Here is a 19,826-nt window from a genome sequence, read left to right on the forward strand (position 1 = left end):
GTTTGAACTGAGAGCCTCACTAGCTCAGTCACTTGAGCCATACTCTTGCCCCTTTTGTGCTTTAGTTACTGTTCAGACAGGGTTTTGTCCAAGTGGCTTGGATTTTTGATCCTATGTATGCCTTCTGTGTAGGTGGGACCATGGGTGTGAACCACCGTACTTGGCTTGTTGGTTGAGATAGATGGAGATCTTGGGGTTTGTCCAGATGGGTTACAAACCATAAGCCTCCCAATCTCGGACTCGTGAGTATCTTGGGATTATAGGTATGAGGCACCGTATCTGGCTCATTTTAGGTCTTGTAGGAAGGGAAAAAAGAGGGTCAATATAGCAGGTTCATCGTTGGTAGATTCCATTCTTTTCTGATTTCTATTAGTTTGAAGACAAGCTGTGGCCAGATGGGGGCGCTGTTACCCTCTAGCAAGGGTGTATCTTTGGATAGTGTCTATGGAAATTTCCAGAGATTCCTCTTCCCTGCAGATCTTTCTCTCTGAGCCCAGCCCAGGGCCTGTGTGTCCTCTATGTCCTGTTAACTTGCAGGTCATTCATTACTGCTTGTGCAGTAGTGACAGTGTGAATAGTAATTGTCAAGTTCCGGGGCTGAGAAGTTGGCTCAGTGGTATGCATGAGGCCCTGGGTTCGATTCCTCAGCACCACATAAGCAGAAAAAAAAAACCCGGAAGTGGTGCTATGGCTCAAGTGGTAACGTGCTAGTCTTGAGCTGAAGAGTTGAGGGACAGCGCCCAGGCCCAGAGTTCAGGCCCCACGACCGGACCCCAAAAAAACACAAAAACAAAAGTAATTGTCAAGTTCCTTTTGTGGATTGATTGACAAACAAGAACTCCTTTTGGAAGGCCAACAGTCTCTGTAGGTACTTGGCATCTTCCCCTGGCATTCTTGGAGAGAGTTTTTAGCTCAACTTTATCAAAACTAGTGTTCACAGTTGGTCTGCTCTGTTGCGGTTTTCTTTTTCTGTTGTTAGTTGGAATATTCAATAGTTTTCCATTCTACAAGGAACAGTCCTGTGAACATAAATGAAAAGTAACTTCTGCCTCCACACTGAGGCCAATGTGGTGGTGGTTGAGGTGTCCTGGAGGAGTCTAGACTCAGGGGCTGAGCACTGTCCCTGAGTGTTTTGTTTGTTTGTTTGGTTTGGTTTTTAAACCCAAGGCTAGGGCTTTACCATTCAAGCCACAGCTCCACATCTGGATTTTTGGTGGCTAATTAAAGAGTCTCATGGACTTTTCCTGCCTGGGCTGGCTTTGAACTGAGATCCTCAGTTCTTAGCCTGCTGAGTAGCTAGGATTACAGGCATGAGTCACTGATGCCCGGCTTCAGATTTGTGGCTTCTGATCTTCTCAAGCTCTGTAGTTTCCTACATCAGGGACCTCAGAGGCAAAGGGCCATGTGTGTGTGTGTAGCTTAGACGATGTCCGGAAGTGTCAGGGGCTTGAAGGCAGATTTCCTGATTGCACTTCCTCTCTACCCGGGCCTCCATGTATACATGGCATTCTCTCCAGTCCTCTTGACTTTGCAGGGAAGTCAAGCCACCCCCTTACAGGTCAGTTCCATGCCGGGAAATACGAGCACTGGAGACAGTCTTCAGCCAAGCGTCAGAGGCTCGAGGACCTCTTAGGTGACACCCAGAGTGCTCAGTGATCACATTTCTGGCAACAAGAACAGACATTCAGGGTCTACAGTTCCACGTACCTCCATTCCCAGCCGCCGCCGCCTGCTGTTCTCTGAGGGAACATTTCTCTTAGTGCCCACTGTATTTGCAAAGTTGTTAAACCATCAATCCATCCAATCAGTTCTTCTCCTCCACCAGGTTTATATAAAGATGATTTGATTCCTATGAAGCCGGAAGCAATGACAGGCCGTAGGATTTTAGTACAGTGGAAAATGTATAAAAGAACTCCTCAGCCAGCTCTAAATCCATGGCCATGGGTGGAGATTTGTCCGTTTTTTTTGTGTTTATTTTTGGACTTAGGGCTTTAGTGTGGTCCAGGAGTTAATGGGGCGAGGATAAATCTCGTGGAGGGACACTCAGAACATGGCGTATTGACTTTGTGTGTTCTTGCTCAATGAAGATTGTAAAGAACATTGCTTTTTCTAATGTCAGAATGGGCAAGAGAAGTCCGTGCAGAAGTTACGGTAGAAGGGCAGAGGACGCAAATGAGTATGGTGGAGCACTGGGAAGGAGTGTGGAGATTTCTCTACTGGCATAGTCATGGAAGAGGTGTAGCTCATGATCAGAGAAGGACTTAACCGAAATCAGGACGATGCGTGTTTCTTTTCCTACTATAGTTCCAACATTTGGCCCAGGACCTGGAATTTAGTGAATAATCAAAAAAAATCCCAGATCATTTTATTGTTAATTTATTAAGTGGATATCTGTGGCTCAGGCCTGTAATTCTAGCTTTGCAAGAGGCTGAAAGGTCTGAGAATCATGGTTCAAAGTCATCAAGGATAAAAGTTAGAGACATTTTATCTCCAGCTAATCAATAGAATGCTGAACTGAAGGTGTGGCTCAAGTGGTCAAGTACCACCTGTGAGTGAAAAAGCTGAACAAAAGTTCATGGTCCTGGGTTCAAGCCTTGGTACCAAAACACACATACTTATGTGCACACATAAACACACACACACACATACACACACAAGGATAGGTGTATTTTTGGGTAGATACCATCCCACTCTTCTCATTTCACACTAGATGGTGACACTCTTTGCTGGTTTGGGGAACTCTGGATATAAGATGGTAGAAGAAAGTTTGCAAGTTCAGTTTTGAATATACCAAATTTGTGATTTCCATTTCCAAGGGAAATGCCCATGTGTACACCTATATACAGGAAAAGTTATCAAAAGTCAAAGACGTCAGATTAAAAAATATAAATTCTGGAACTAGAGTATGGTTCAAAACGGTAGAACACCTACCCAACAAGGGTGGATCCCTGAGTTCAAACCCCCATATTGGGGCTGGGAAGGTGGCTCAGTGGTATAGTGCTTGCCTTGCATGCATGAGACCCTGGGTTCGATTCCTCAGCACCACATAAGAACAAAAAGCCAGCAGTGGCGCTGTGGCTCAAGTGGTAAAGTACTAGCCTTGAGCTGAAGAGCTGAGGGACAGTGCCCAGGCCCAGAGTTCAGGCCCCTTGACAGTCAAAAAAAAAACAACAACAACCAAAAACAACAACAACAACCAAAAACAAAACAACAAAAAACCCATAGTGCCAAAAATAAAAAGAAAAGAAAATCAACAGAACAAGAATATGTCTTCTGGCCTGTTTGGTGGGTAGATTGTGGTTAAATTTCAGGCAGGAGCCCCCAGTACCAGCCCAGTTTAGTATTTATGAGGACAAAGCACTCAGCTGGGCACTGGTGGCACATACTTGTAACCCTGGCACTCAGGAGGCTGAGATCTGGGGAATCCTGGTTCTAGGCCAGCCTGGGCAAGAAAGTCTGTAAAAGACTCTTATTTCCAGTGAACCAGCAAAAAGGCAGAAGTAGAGCTGTGACTCCAGTGGTAGAGCACTAGCCTTGAGTGAGAAAGTCAAGTGAGATGATGAAGTCCGATACAGTAACACACACACACACACACACACACACACACACACACACACACACACACACACACACACACGTGTTAAATTGATTAGCGTGGAGAATCATTCTAGGAGGGATGGTTTTATAGTGGTATTAAATGGCAGTCAGACAGTGTTGATCACATTTTGGTGAAGGATTTTTTCCTGGGTCCCAGACTGATAGTCATTTAAACCCGGTGTTATGTGGTTAGTAACGACACACACATAAAGCAATGGTGACGGATGGGTCTGGGAAGGTAGCGGCGGTGTGGGCGGGTACCGTTTAAACCCCTCAGCCTGTCCCCTGTGGGGGTGTGGGGGAGCAAGGTAAGGGATGCAGGAAGACAGGACGCAGGTCACCTGTGCAGAAATCGGTGGCAAAACACTGCTGTGTTTATCAGCAAGGTGATTTCATTTATACTGATCAACACCTTTGGTACCAATTAAAACAAGAAAAACAACAACAACAATCACAACAACCAAAAAAACCTCTTCGGGCTCCTTCACCACCCCTCCTCCTCTACCCCACATGATCTGAACGTGTTTGCTGTTAATTCTCCACTTCTGCTGAAAGAAAATGAAGAAACGAGATTCCTGGAAATCAGGAATATGATTTTCCCTTCCTCTCTCATTCTGTCTCCGACTCTCACTCCACCCCTCCACCGGGACATACTACACCCCTGCATGGTGCTCCAGATATAGAGCTAGGTGATGGGAAAGCAGTGCAGAGACTCAGGAAAATTTTTGACCAAATTATTCTTATTTTTTAACTTTAATTTTATTGTCAAGGTGATGTACAGAGGGGTTACAGTTACATAAGGTCGTAAGTACATTTCTTTGGACATCTTACCCCTTCCCTCATTTTTCTCCCTCTTTTATTTTTAATTTTTAATCATGTAAACAACAGATACCTTTAAAAGGCTCCTCATAGATACTTAGGAGAAAGATTTAAAAATCCAGAATGTGTCAATGTGGAAATGAAGAGGCTGTGTGTGTGTGTGTGTGTGTGTGTGTGTGTGTGTGTGTGTGTGTGTGTGTGTGTGTGTGTGTAGTGATCAGGAAGGGACATTTGGAGGAGGTTATGTGAAAGTCAACAGTAAGCTTTGAAAAGAGCCAATGGGGACAGGGGCACAGGTGGCTCATGCCAGTAGTCCTAGCTATGAGATTGGAAGGATCAGGGTTCAAAGCTAGCCTGAGCTGAAACAAGTTTGTGAGACTCCCTTTCTCAATGAGGAGATGGAGGCCAGGGTGTTGAGTGCCTGTTATCTTAGTCACCTATGGGGAGTTTAACACGAGTGGATTGTGTGTAGCTACGTGCCCAGGCAGGGAGAGAAAGACCCTATCTCGGAATATTGAGCAAAAATTAGAGCTGGAGGCATGGCTCAGAGGTAAGAGCACTTGTTTAGTAAATGAGAGGCTTTGAGTTCAAACCCCAGTACTCCCAAACAACCCCCCCGCCCAAAAGCCCCGAGAGAGCGAATTATCTTGTGTTCTGCAAGGCACAGACTCTAGACAGGAGAGAAGGGAAGGAAGGAACCCCTGGTGTTACCTGATTCCGCTCACATTCTGTTCCTGTTGCTGTTCCAGGTGTGTGTGTGTGTGTGCACACGTGCGTAGTAATACTGGAATTTGAATTCAGAACGTTCTCTGTGCTAGGCAAGCACTCTACTACTTGAACCATGGCTCCAGCCCTAAAGAAGGATTCTTTTTTTTTTTTTTTTTGTGGGTCCAGTCGTGGGGCCTGAAGTCTGGGCCTGGGCACTGTCCCTCAGCTCTTCAGCTCAAGGCTAGTGCTCTACCACTTGAGCCACAGCGCCACTTCCAGCTTTTTTTTTTCTTCTGCTTATGTGGTGCTGAGGAATCGAACCCAGGGCCTCATGCATGCAAGGCAAGCGCTCTACCACTGAGCCAACTTCCCAGCCCAGAAGGATTCTTATATTTTCATAATTCCTTGTTGTTCCAGGATAGAATAGTCCACAGAAACACATGCTTTGTGTTTACTTGATTTTCTCATTTAGGTTGTAATGTGACAGAATTCTCTCTCTCTCCCTCTCTCTCTCTCTCTCTCTCTCTCTCTCTCTCTCTCTCTCTCTCTCTCTCTCTCTCTCTCTCTCTCTCTCTCTCTCTCTCTCTCTCTCTCATTCACTACCAAGGATTTTAGTATGGAGTTTGAGAGCCAGGTGCTGGTGGCTCATGCTGGTAATCCTAGCTGCTCAGGAGGCTGAGATCTGAGGATCATACTTCGAAGCCAGCCCGGGTAGGAAAATCCATGAGACTCTATCTCCAATTAACCACCAGAAAAGTGGGAAGTGGAGCTGTGGTTCAAGTGGTAGAGCACTAGCCTTGAACACAAAAGGCTCAGGGAAGTGCCCAGGCCCTGAGTTCAAGCCCCAGGATGGGCACAACAAACAGACTTTGACAAGCTCTTTCACAGCCAGGCTATGAGATGCAGTTAGGCCGATTCCTTGCATTCGTATTCATTTGCTTTCCTTTCGGCAGCTTTGGACATATCGTTGCATTGATTAAGATGACACTCCCCAGGCTTAGGGAAGCTTCTATTTTGTGAGGACAGCTCGTCTTCTTTAGCCTCCGGACTCAGTGGGGCAAACTTTCCCCCAACCAGTGATCACAGAATGTAATGTGTAATTGAGTGTTTACTGGAAAGCCACTCAGCAGGGCCTGGGGCAGGGTGGGGAGGGGAGGAGGGAGGAGCTATGTCAGAGCAGCTCTGGTTTCCATAGCAATGGCCAATGAGCCTGGGAGCCAGGAGGCCTTCTCTGGACCACTGATGCGATCATGGAGTGAAAGGAGCCAGAGCAGGCGCTCAGCCGCATCCTCACACCGCGTCCACAGCGCTGAGGGCTGAGGGCTGCCCCCTGTGCTCTGCCCCCCAAGCTCTGCTTCCTTTGTCCTTGCTGCTCGGTTGCTCTCTGGAGGCGGCTGGCATTGGCAGAGCGTGCACAGGACTGTGCGTCTCAACGGAGCTGAACAATGGCACAGAACCCACTTTATAAGAAACACGTAGGACAGCGGTGACATGAGCTATGTGTGACAACGTGCTTCCCCATCGGATCTATCGATCGATTGATCTATCTATCTATCTATCTATCTATCTATCTATCTATCTATCTATCTATCTATCTATCTATCTGTGCTTGAGCTGGGGCTTGAACTCAGAGTTTGGGTGCTGTCCCTGAGATTTTGAGCTCAAGGCTAAAGGAGCTCTACCACTTGAACCACAGCTCCATTTTAGGCTTTGGTGTTTAATTGGAGATCAGAATGTTATAGACCTTCCTGCCTAGGCTGGCTTTGAACTGTGATCCTCAGATCTCAGCCTCCTGAGTAGGATTACAGGCGTGAGCCACCAGCACCCAGCTTATTAAACACAACATATACAAAATACACATCAAATACACATTACACAATGCATACACAGCACACATACCACACACATGCACACATACCACACACATACATACAACACACATGCACACACACATACACAGCACAGACATGCACGCACATTGTGCACACAGTGTGTACCAGGCACACAACCTGCATATACATGCACATATACAGCACGTATATACACACATGCAGCACACACGTGCACAGCATATTTGCACACACATGATTTCCAGCTTTTGGAGTGGCGTCTTTTCCGGTCTCCACAGGAGGCCGTGTCCTGGAGGTGGGTGCAATGTCCCCACACCTTGAGGTGGGGGTGGGGGTGGGGGGAGGTGGTGTCACTCAGCAAGTGAGCAGGTGGAGCTCCACCTGTAGCACAGAGCTTGGCCTCCATCAGCAAGATACTCAAACCCCATGGCCACAGTGGAGTCAGGCAGTTTTAATACTCAGTCAACAGTAGAAGGTGACATCATGAGATAGGAGCTACAGTCAGAACCTGCCTAGGTAGGGGCTGCGGATTGGGTTAATCTTCCCCATTGTTTCAGTCATCCATCTGTGGAATATTACTGACGCCACACAATGAGGCAAAGTCTCTCCTGGGATGAAGGATGCTCCCTCCAGACGTTAAACCGCATTCCTAGGAATGCATGTGTGTATGGTGCCATCCTGCCCTCTGCTGGTGGCAGTGCATATCACAGCCAAGGGAAGGAGGAAGAAAAGCTACCCAGAAAGCAAACAGGCCCTTGACACAGGAAAATTCTCTTCTTAAGGAGAAGTAAGGAGGGGATGTTGCGTGAGGGGTGTCCTGGAGACCTGGTACCAAGGGTGTGAGCCAGAATCTGCAAGAATTTGTAGGATGCTGAGTCTCAGACTTGTCATCTTCCAGTAAACTGCCGTCCTTCCACTACCTGTCAAGTTTGTAAACTCATTAAGGGGTGTTCCCCCCCCCCCCAGGAATCCTGGTGTCTCCTAGCTTGTAACTCTAACAGTTGTTTTATGAAAACATAGGCAAATGGATGTAAAGAATAAAACAGAGGATTTACCAGGATTGTCAGATAGAGTTGGTTCTATTTATTTATTTGTTTATTTTGCCTGTTGTGGGGCTTGAACTCAGCCTGGGCGCTGTCCCTCAGCTCTTCAGCTCAAGGCTAGTGCTCTACCACTTCAGCCACAGTGCCACTTCCGGCTTTTGTGCTTATGTGGTGCTGAGGAATTGAACCCAGGGCCTCATGCATGCAAGGCAAGCGCTCTACCACTGAGCCACCTTCCCAGCCTGGAGTCGGTTTTATAAAATCATGATGAGGTCAGGCTGGGATTAATGTATCTGTGATGGTGTTGCTCATCATGTTGACGAGAAGGTGACCACTTCAGAATGGACCTGTGATCCTTCCTTGTGGAACTGAGGGTGTTCACTGATCTCTTAGTGCCCATAGTTTCATGTTTCCTTTACCATTCTGTCACAGGTCCTTTTGATCTTTGATCATTTATCAAAGACCAGATAACTATACTTATGCCTATTTGTTTTATTTTATTTTATTTATTAATTTGTTTTACTACAGATTGGGCTCAGATCCTTGCATTTGCTAGGCAGTGACTCTCTTCATTTGAACTATATCTTAGTTCTTTTGCTTTTAGTTCTTTCTTTCTTTCCTGCCTTCCTTCCTTCCTTCCTTCCTTCTTTTTCTTTCTTTCTTTCTTTCTTTTTTTCTTTCTTTCTTTGGTGCAGGTTCTAGTGTTTGAACTCAGGGCCTAGGTGCTGTCCTTGAGCTTTTGTGCACAAGACTAGTGCTCTACTACTTGAGCCACAGCTCTACTTACAGCTTATTTTTTATTTTTTTTGCTGGCTAATTGGAGATAAGAGTCTCACAGACTTTCCTGCATAGGCTGGCTTTGAACTGCAATCCTCAGATCTCAGCCTCCTGGATAGCTAGGATTACAGTCTTGAGCCACTGGCAGGGCTTGACTAGTTGCTTTTTCAGAGACTCTTGCTAACTTTTGCCTCTGTGAGCCTTCGGCCAAGCTCTTCCTACCTCTCTGCCTCTTGAGTAGCTGGGATTACAGGCATGTGCCACCTACCCAGGTGTCCCTAACAAGGTGTCCCTTGTTAATGTACTATCTGGAAGGAATAGAGGGCAGAAGACAAGGACCAAAAGTCAGAGCCAACCTCTCAGCCATGGAAGGGCCTCACGCTGGCCTCTCTGAGATTCTGTCCTTTGGTGTCAAAACACAAATTTCAAGTGGGGGCAAATAATGCTTTAAAGTGACCCTCGCCAGAAAACAGAAGTCATATACAGGGGAGCCAGTGTGCCCAGTTGACTATTTTTTTAATTTAAATTTTTAAGTATTTATTTACAATGCTGGTTTTGTCTGAAATTCAGTGGGGAAGTCCCAATAGTTCCACATGGCCTGCAGGTCTCCATGAGTCCCACTAGGGGGAGAACTTGAGTAATGCTGGAATTCCTGGGGCCGGTGGCACCAAGCTATTTCTGGGTGAGCAAAAAATTCACTCCCCAGAGCAATCTCCGCCCCGGGGTGGGGGACAGATGGCTCACTGGGCCATGTGCACAGCTTTTCCTGTGCACGTGAGGATGAGTGTCGGGGTCGTGCTGGGGTCTGTGTCCCACGCCAGACCCAGCAGCTGCAGGAGAATTCAGAAGCCAACTCTGGGCGGTTGTAGGGTTTGCATTGGGCTCTCAGGGATCATTATGCAGGCATGCACAGCAGGACAGACAGACAGACCCTGCCTGGGGACAGGGCAGAGGTGCCCAGTGCGCCCATCATCCAGCTGCTCCCTGCCGCTCTTAGCAGCCTGGCCTCATCTCAGTAACACTGAATGCTTTTTTCCAGGAAGACATCTGTCACAGCCCTGAAAGTTCCATCCTCCATAGAAGATGTTTTAGAAACTTTGGCTGTTATTTGTGGATCCATCCCCCACTTCTTGCTGTGAGTAAGGCCACGTTTTCTTCAGTTCCCTTCAAAATGAGTCATTAAAAATGATCTTGAAAAGACAGCTATTATTATTATTATTATTATTATTATTATTATTATTATTTTATTGTGCTGGTTGTGTTCCCGTGCTTTCTCCCTTTGAGCATGGTGCTCTATCACTTTAGCCACAGTTCCACTTCTGGCTTTTTTGGTGGTTACTTGGAGATTAGAATCTCATGGATTTTCCTGTCCAGGGGCAGGCTTCAAACCACAATCCTCACATCTCAGCCTCCTGCATAGCTAGGATTACAGGTGTGAGCTACCAGCACCGCCAATATTATCTCTATTTTATAGGTCATGATCATAGGAACTTTTGGAGTGAGAGGGGGAATCGCTCTCGAGGGATGGGAAGACAAGGAGGGGAACTGTCATAGGAAGGATTTTGTTCTCCAGGCCCCCTTCCCCTGCTGTCACCCCAGTGGGATGATTTGATGACATGGCGCTGGGGTCACTGCGGTGAACGGTGGTTGTTTATGCTCAGGTATGGAGTCAGGGGCAAACCTCACGCTACATCTCTTTCCTGGAACCTCCCTGAAAAGGGGTGTGGAGGGTGCTCTGGTACTCATAGTCAGACAAAATGCGTACTTTGGAAAGACTGGGCTTTCTCAGACACCAGCTCTAAACCGTGCTTATAAAGAAAGTAACAGTCCTTCTGAGTCAGGAGTGGGGCAAGCTCTAGAAAGATGCCTTCTAAAGAGAACCTTCCCATTTTGAGTTACATGGGCCCACCTGAGCCGTTTGAGCATTGGCTCAAAGACCCACACTGCCAGGCCCTGTTGGTCACACCTGTAATCCCACTTTCTCAGGAGGCTGAGATCTGAAGATCAGGACTCAAATCTGGGATCAGACTTCAAGTCTGTGAGTTTCTTCTCTCCAATGAACCACCCAAATGGCCAGAAATGGAGGTTGTGGCTCAAGGGGCGGAGACTGCCTTTGACAGGAAAAAATGCTAAGGTACAGCAACCCAGGCCCTGAGTTCAATCCCCAGTACTGGCTCATCTGCTGCACACACACACACACACACACACACACACACACACACACACACACACACACACACACACACACACACACACACACACACACACACACACACACACACACACACACACACACACACACACACACACACACACACACCCCTCTACTTGTCCTCTCCTTCCTGTTTCCTGCTTTGACATATTGGTTGTATGTTTCAAAATCTGAACCGGTCTAGTGAAACGTTTTGGAGCAGGTTTGGTATGTGCTCAATTTATTTTAAAGTATACGCTTGGGAGTCAATGGCCAACACAAAACACAATGAAACAAAGCAAAACAGAACAAAAAAACAACCTTTTCGGTTCTTGGTGTTCCCATGCCCTGTTCTTGCTTTGGCGTTTGAGATGGTGATTCTGTGCCCATGCTTCTAGAATTGTTCCCAGGTGTTGACAGAGCTTCCCAAGGCTGGCTTTCCAACATGACGCTAACGTATGAGTCACCAGTCACCCTGCTTGAGTGCTTTCATTCTTCTTTTGTTGTTGTTGTTGGTCGTGGGGCTTGAACTCTGGGCCTGGGCGCTGTCCCTCAGCTCTTCAGCTCAAGGCGAGCGCTCTACCACTTGAGCCACAGCGCCACTTCCGGTTTTCGAGTGGTTTATTGGAGATAAGAGTCTCACAGACTTTCCTGCCCCAGCTGGCTTTGAACCATGAGCCTCAGATCTCACCCTCCTCAGTAGCTAGGATTTCAGGCGTGAGCCACCGGTGCCCTGGAGTGTTTTCATTCTTTTTGGTAATCCTGAGGATTATCAAGGAGCATCACCCTGGAGAATCGGGTCTCAGGGACCATCCTTGGTCCCTAAGATGACTTAGAAGGAACTTGGACAACACCTGCTTCTCATTTCACCTTTGAGTGACTTGGAGACCAGTGCTTGCTGTCTGTCCGACACCTTTGCTGGGCCTGGGGATTGGTAGAACTCTGAAAGGAACGTGTTGTGCTGAGTAATTTAGAAGTAACTTGAGCTGGGTAGTTAAGGAGAAACAAAGAAAAAAACAACACAAAACACACCCATGAAGCACTCCTGTGGCCTGTGGCATATACAACACTTCCCCTCAACCCAGGTACTCTCCGTATTGGGACCCCTGAACCCCTAATTCCTTTGGGTGGTCCAGGAAGTGGTTCTAGAACCAGGCCATCTTTAATAGAACGTGTTGCTGAGTGCCATGTTTTTGACCCTGAATATGTAATCGCAGCCGTTTTATTTGAGAAGCAGCAGCAACTTGAATGATTAAATCCATTTTCCTCTGTGGTTATTTATTTTCCCAGAGTGTGTGTGTGTCGGGGGGCCTCTTCTGGTGTATCGTCATGAAGGAATTCTTCAAGACTGGCAAAGTGAGAACAGGACAGGGCTTTCTTTCTCTTTCCTCTCTCCAAAAGAGCTGCGGCTGCTCCTTCCAGGCGTGGTGTGTTCTGGGCTGGAGTCTCAGGAGGATGTGAATTTGTCTCCGGGCGCTGAAGTCTACTGGGAGGAACGAGGTCTGTTATTTGGTCTAGGTAGTGGGTAGGCTGCCTAGTCACCAGCCATCATAAGGAAAAAGGAAAGAAAACCCAACAAAACCACAACAAACTATGACTTACCCTATAGCTGGGTGTTGAGATGTTCTGTTCTTCCCAAACCCCATCCACAGTGAGGATTTCCCACATATGAAGTTGTATATATATATTAAAAAAAAACAAGATTTGATGTCTGATCCTGAGCCTCCTTCTCCTTTCCTGTGGTTATATGTTGTGCTGTTGTTTTATTTAGTCAGTCAACAAATGTTTATTGAGTTACTACTAGGTGCTGGAAATAGTGGCTAAGATGGACAGAGCTCTCTCCTCCCCTCCCTCCCCTCCTCTCTCCTTCTTCTGCCTTCGTTCCCTTCCCTTCTTTTTTCTTCCCTCCCTCCCTACTTTGTCTTAATTTTTGGTAACACTGGAGTGGGAATACAGATCTCGCTCGGTGGCACACTCCCACTGTCCTCAACCCCTTCAGCCCTTTCTGCTTTCGTTTATTTTGTCAGATAAGGTCTTACAGTTTTTCCCAGGACCGGCCTCACATCAGGAGGCTGTGTTAGCTGGGATTACAGGCATGCGCCTCCTTCCTGGCTGGGCCAAGCCCAGGTTCTTTAGGGATAGAAACTTCCAGTGGCAGGAGGCCACTTCAAAGAGACTTAACTGAGAGCTAGGAGAGCACTGAGGAGCGGGACCCGGATGAAGGAAGGCCTCAACTCTCATCCTTTCCAGCAGAGTGGCGTCTGGAGCTGGGAGAAATGAGGACAATGGACGCGCACTTCCTCAGAGGCCTCTGGAACCTTCCCCCTGGACTCCAGTCATGAACATAACCTACCCCCAAGGAGCCTGCTCAGCACCAGGCAGGCACTAAGTGAATTTGGAAACTTCTGACACCCATCGAATAATTGCAAGGTCATTTTGGCCAAGAGTAATGACGGCCAAGTGTGAAGTCATTTTACAGGATTTTCCTTGCTTTCCCCAAATCCTCCAGTGAGAGGAAAGAAGTGAAATTGAAGTCGAGTCTGGAGCTCCCAGAGCAAAACTTCTAAGGTAAAAAATGAACACCAACTTTCACACAACCTTAGCACACGTCAGAAACCCAGGGAATTAATGAGATCCAGACTCCTGTCCTCAGTTGACCACCGCGTGTCTTTTGCATAGGCCGGGCACCAAGAGGCAGGTTTGCAAAAAAAAAAAAAATGTTATCTGAGCCTACTTTGAAGGCATTTCCATGCAAAAACCCAGGATCCACGAGTGAGATTTTACTGGCAGTATATTTTAACCAAGAATTCATAAGCTTGTTTTAGCTGGGTGCTGGTGGCTCACACCTGTAATACTAGCTACTCAGGAGGCTGAGATCTGAGAATCACTGTTCAAAGCCAGCCCAGGCAAGAAAGTCCAATAAACCACCAAAAAACTGGAAGTGGAGCTGTAGCTCAAAGTGACAGAGCACTAGCCTTGAGCAAAAGAGCTCAGGGATGGTGCCCAAACCCTGAGTTTAAGTCCCACAACACATACACACACACACACACACACACACACACACACACACACACACACACACACATGTTTTAGTAATTACAGCTCCTCAGCAATGCAATTGGTGTTAATTGTTATCATTAATGTCATTAATTATTATCTTGTAGGATACTATTAATTATAACAATAGTAACAATAATCACAATAATAGCAATAGTGATCATAGCCATACTACAAGGTTCACATTTATTGATAGATGCAGTTTATCAGACACTGGGCTGAGTGTTTTCTGTGCTCTGTTCTTATGTAACTTACGGTATGGCCCATCTTTACAGAGGAAAAAAACCCACTAAGGCATCAAAGGATGAAGGTCACGGTAGCGAGGGGTGCAGTGGCCATCGGTAAACAGAGACTGGATGCTTTGAAACATGAACTTGATTAAGTCTAGATATGTTTTTGAAGAATTCTTCAGTACCAGATGCAATGGGAAGTATTGTGGTATGAACAAATAGCCAGGATGATCTGGATCATGGCTGGTAAATCTTTCTTGGCTGATAGGAACAGGGCAGCAGAGGCTTTACCATTTGTAAAATGAAGCATTTGCAGGTCCAGGATAATGCCATGGGAGGAGCATTTGGTTACACTCACAGGCAGGAAGAGATGAGGAGGGACTTCCTGTAGGAAGTGGCGTGTTGCCGGTCATTGAATGAATTTGCGGGAAGGGACTTTCAGAAGTATAGAGACCCAGCCAGCAGGCTTAGCTGCAGAGTTTACAATTCATTCACCTGGGCAGGAAGAATTCAGGGGTCCACCAATCATAGGGGTGATGTGGCCATTGTGCTGCTGACTAGACCTGTGTCACTGAGAGAAATACCTACATTGAACTTTAATGGGAGCTCAGGGCTTCATAATTCCTGGTGATGTTGCAGTGAGTGGTGTTGACAGATGGGTGTGGTGAAGTGGAAAGAGAGAGAGAGAGAGAGAGAGAGAGAGAGAGAGACAGACAGACAGACAGACAGACAGACAGACAGACAGACAGACAGACAGACAGACATCAGAGACAAACCCCTCAAGGGCATGCCTCTATTAACCTCCCTCCAGCTACGCCCCATCTCCAACAGTGCCTACCGCCTCTCCATAACCCCTACAGCCATGAAACCATCAGTGGACTCCTCCACTACTGATGACATCAGAGCTTCACAAGCCAATCACCTCTCCCGAGCTCCCCTCTGAAAGCTGCCCCTGCCCCTCCACCCCCACCAGGGCCAAACCCTGTACAGAGGAAACTTTGGGGAAAACACTTCAGATCCAAGCCCACACCTTGGGCTAAGAGGAAGAACGAAGACCAGGGGCCAGTTACATGCCTGGGAAGTGGTGGAAGACCTCAGACTGGGTAGAGATGAAGGGAGGGAGGTGGGAGAGGCAGGCAGATGAGAAAGAAGAATCTAGATATCCAGCCAATTGGTCAAAAGTAGGAGGACTGGCCTGCCGCCAGTGGCTCATGCCTGTAACCCTAGCTATTCAGAAGGCTGAGATCTGAGGATCACTGTTCAAAGCCGGCTTGGGTAGGAAAGTCCATGAGAGTCTCATCTTCCCTTAACTACCAAAATAGCCGGAAGTGGTGCTGTGGCTCATGTGGTAAAGCACTAGCCTTGATCAAAAGAAACACAAGGACAGTGCCCAGGCCCTGAGTTCAAGCCCTAGGACTGAGTTCAAGCGCGCGCACACACACACACCACACACACACAGTAGGAGGACTGACTGATGATGTTAATGTTTTGAAACTGGTTATCTTGGAAGATGAGGGAAAGGAGACACCTTGGGGGTCCTGGAGGCTGGGGAGAAGAGAAGAGAATGAAAGCTGGATTTGCCGCCCACCTGGGTGGGCTCAGGAAGATCTCTTTATTATCTCTGGGTCTCCAGCCTTGGAAGTGGGCGTTAGCTGATGGTGGGTTCTAGAAACCCACATTGCCAACTGGCTAGTGTTGACTTCAACATGGTTGAGGTTTACTGAGTCTCCTCCTTGTGTCTTCAGGGCCACAGGCACGGAAGTGACATCTGGGCAAGGCAGAAAACCTCTGGTCCTCCTGGAATGCCTTTTCCATGGAGAAACAGACACTGTATGATTCCCCAGTCATCTGTGCTAGGAAGAAAGGATGTTAGCAGCCTGGGTCTGTCCTCTTTCGGGCTGGAGCAGGCTTTGGGGAGAAAGGAATTGGAACTGATGTCTAGCTGGAAAGCGTCTGCACATACTGTGTAGTCTGTGTGTTCTGAGTATTCTAACTGTGCATTCTGCATATTCTGTGTATTTTGTGTATTCAAACTGTGTTCTAACTGTACATTCTAACTGCACATTCTGTGTATTCTAACTGTGCATCTTGCGTATTCTCACTGTGCATCTTGCATATTATTATTGTGCATTCTGTATATTCTAACTGTGCATCCTGCATATTCTAACTGCAGGGCTGTGCTTACCTGCAAGGCTGGAAAGTTGTGGGCACTTAGAGCTATGTGAATCTGTGGGCACCCAGCCCCTGAGATACTCCTGACACCGGTATTAGAGCTGTCACTGGACATCCACCAAGGGGAAAGACTTTCCAAGCATCCCTTACCAGTATGGGCTCTTTCCTCTGCCAATTCCACTCACTGCCCCTTGTAAGTTGGCTTCAGGTTGCCTGGGTTGTTCCGAAATTCAATTCTAAAAATGTGCTTCATTTTCTCCAAAAATGTGCTTCGTTTTCTCCAAAGCGATGACTTGGGGAAGGCCAGAAACGCCGCTGTGGTTGAGAGAAGGCCGCTGGAATGCAGGGCTGAGGGCTGAGACTTTGGCTGGAGATCACTCCCGCCTGCCCACAAATCTAAATCTGCACCGCTCGACTGTCATGCTGGAAAAGATCGCCTAAGGTCTTGGCTTCTTCCCGCAGAGAAGAGAAAGTTGAAAATCACGGATGGCAGTGATATTATTAGTTCAAGAATTTTAGCACTCCGATCCCATTTGTTTGGCTCTTAATGATTTTTTTTAAAATAAGGAATCATGTCATGGTGAATTTGTCCTGAGCCATGAGCAGGCTGTGGAGGAAAGGTGTGAAGAAAGGAGAAGGAAGAGGCAGTCCCGGAGACTGCTTGCTGTCTGTGTGGCTGGTTGGTTTGATTGTGGGGTGTCTTCTGAGGGGGTGTGGTAGCTGATGCCAAAGTTGATCCAAGCATCTCCATGCTCCAGACCTCCTTGCTGCTTCTTATTGAAAAACTCACCTTCTTCCCTGGGTAGATCGCGAGGCCCTCCCAACAGTTCGGATTTCAGTTTAGTTATGAACCCAACAAAATGCCAGCCATTGGGAGAAGGGGGGATGTGTTCGTATTGAGGGCTTCTTTGTCTTCGGTTATAAAGATAGGAAATACAAGGAGCCTCAGAGCGCCCCCGGCTGCGCCCCTGCCTGAAGTTCTGGTGAGGGACATGAGGGTTCCTGTGTGCACCGGCTGTGGATGGGGCACTTCCTGGACCCAACCAGATGTTCCTGTGAGGGCCCTCTGTCTCCCCTTCAGTTCCGCCATGTTGCTGAATTCCTAGTAGAGATGGATCTGTGTGTATTTCCCGACTCTGGGTTAGTGAAAGTTGAATTAGAGTCATGTGGGATGGAGTCATAGTGTTCAAAAGAGTTTTTTCCCCCAGGCCTGTGGCCTAGAAATTCCATTCCTAGATATTGACTCAACTGAAATGTATCAACCTCTTTATCCATAAAGGGTGGGGTGCAGATCATAATAGCATACCCTCCCATGCTAATGAAATGGAAAGGACAGGAACATTCTGGACCAGTCACATAGACACATGCTATACAGTAATAAAAAAAGATCTAGTTTACCAAGACCCATGGACAACAAGAGGAGCCGTTGTACCTGATAGGTACAACGATAGTACCTGATAGCCCTGGAGAAGAACATCCAACAATGTTCTCCATTCTCTCTCTGCAGCAGGAAAGCTTGCGGCAGCACTCTTTGAAAAGAAGGACTTCTCATTCCTTTACAAACATGTCCCAGATCATGGGGGCTTCTAATTGGTGGTGGTGGTGGCATCTGGCATGTTCTCTGGTCTAGCCACTTTTGCAGCGTGTACTTGATTTCACAGCTGTGGTTCCCGGCAGGTGCCTGGAACGAAGCTTTCTGTGCATTCCAAAAGCAAATGGAAATGATCCATGCAGTTGAAAAAATGACCCTGAGGCAGCAGGGCCATAGAGTGGGGGGAGGGGCCTCTGAAGAGGTCAGACAAACAAGCTGGGTATGGAAGTCCACATCTGTGACCACTGTTATAGGGAGGCACTGGTAGGAGGATCGTGGTCGGAGGCTGGTCTGAATAAATAACCACCAACAGCAACCCACCCAAACCTCTGCCACTGCACCTCCAGGCTGGAAAATGTTTACTACCGAACGTACTCAGTACTGAATGTCACACAGGTAGCAAAGCCAGATGTGACTATTCCAGCTTCGTCTCGGTCATGCTACTGAGTCTAAAGAGCCTTTTGTCCATATTTAGACTAACAATTTAAACAATGTCTCCTACTTCAATGCTGTCCAAGGATCATGAAATGATAGCAGTAGTCATGCTAGAAGAAAAGGAGTAGATCATCGAGAGAGGCAGAGTTGTCCTTGTGGCTCTTTTCTCAACCAAGAAGATCTGCTTTGAGCAGGGACCCTGAAGGATCTCAGCTTCATAGTTGGTAAAGGAGAGAAGGAGCAATTCCCTTACATTCTATCTAAGAGAAGTCAGGAACTGCACAAACTATGCGGTAAGTTCCAGGCTGAGTGCTAAAGGCTTCGTTGTACCTGATAGCACTGGAGAAGAAGAACATCCAACATGGTTCTCCATTCTCTCTCTGCGACAGGAAAGTTTGCGGCAGCACTCTTTGAAAAGAAGGACTTCTCATTCCTTTACAAACATGTCCCAGATCGTGGGGGTTTCTAATTGGTGGTGGTGGTGGCATCTGGCATGTTCTCTGGTCTAGCCACTTTTGCAGCGTGTACTTGATTTCACAGCTGTGGTTTTGAGGCGGGACATTATTTGATCTAGCAATTTCCATGCAAATGAAAGGCTGACAGCGTGTCATAAGCAGCAAGATGCCACTGCCCCACATTTTATGTGAAAGGAGACATGCAATTGAAAGGGAGCCTAAAACCCCAGCGGACAAGACAGTCGACTTGATGTTCCTTAAAATAAACGCTATTGATCAGACTGCAGGAAACACTGAGTTCTGACCGTGACCTAGACATTCTGCATAGTCCCCCCCCCCAATCCCCTGATAAAATCCTCACTACACCAATCTAAGGATGAAATGGTCCTCCGCAGATTGTGGGTGGGTTACTTGGACATTCTTAGGGAGGCCTGCATTCTCTCTTCCTGCCTGCCTGCCTTTCCAATGTCTCAGGCACCATCTTTACCGCCCTGCTTTCTCTTCCGGCTGCATCACAGTTGCTCCATCTCCTGACCCTCTCCTCCCCTTGGCTTGTGTTCTTCTCTCTGTCTAGAGAGAAGCCACACCCCTCGCCCAGATGATGCCAGTAGTTTGTCCTGTTGTCCATGGGTTGAAGCAGGACTTGGGAATACCAGTCAAACTCTAGAGGACTCTCCAAGGACTGCTGTCCTGTCTCTTCAGTGTTCATGACATGCCATCAGTGACAGCCTGACCTCTGCCCCTGCCTACCCCCCCCCACTCTCTCCCCCGCCCCCCGCCTCAGGTACAACTTCCCCATGGGGCTGTGAGCTCCACAAACCGCTGGAGGTCGTCCGTGCATGTCTAGGCCTCAGTGCAGGGACCCTGCTGGTCATTCACAATAAGCGTTTGCAACAATATT

The sequence above is a fragment of the Dipodomys merriami genome, unplaced genomic scaffold (assembly GCF_024711535.1).
Source record: "Dipodomys merriami isolate MVZ:Mamm:240054 unplaced genomic scaffold, mDipMer1.0.p SCAF_134, whole genome shotgun sequence".
NCBI lineage: Eukaryota > Metazoa > Chordata > Mammalia > Rodentia > Heteromyidae > Dipodomys > Dipodomys merriami.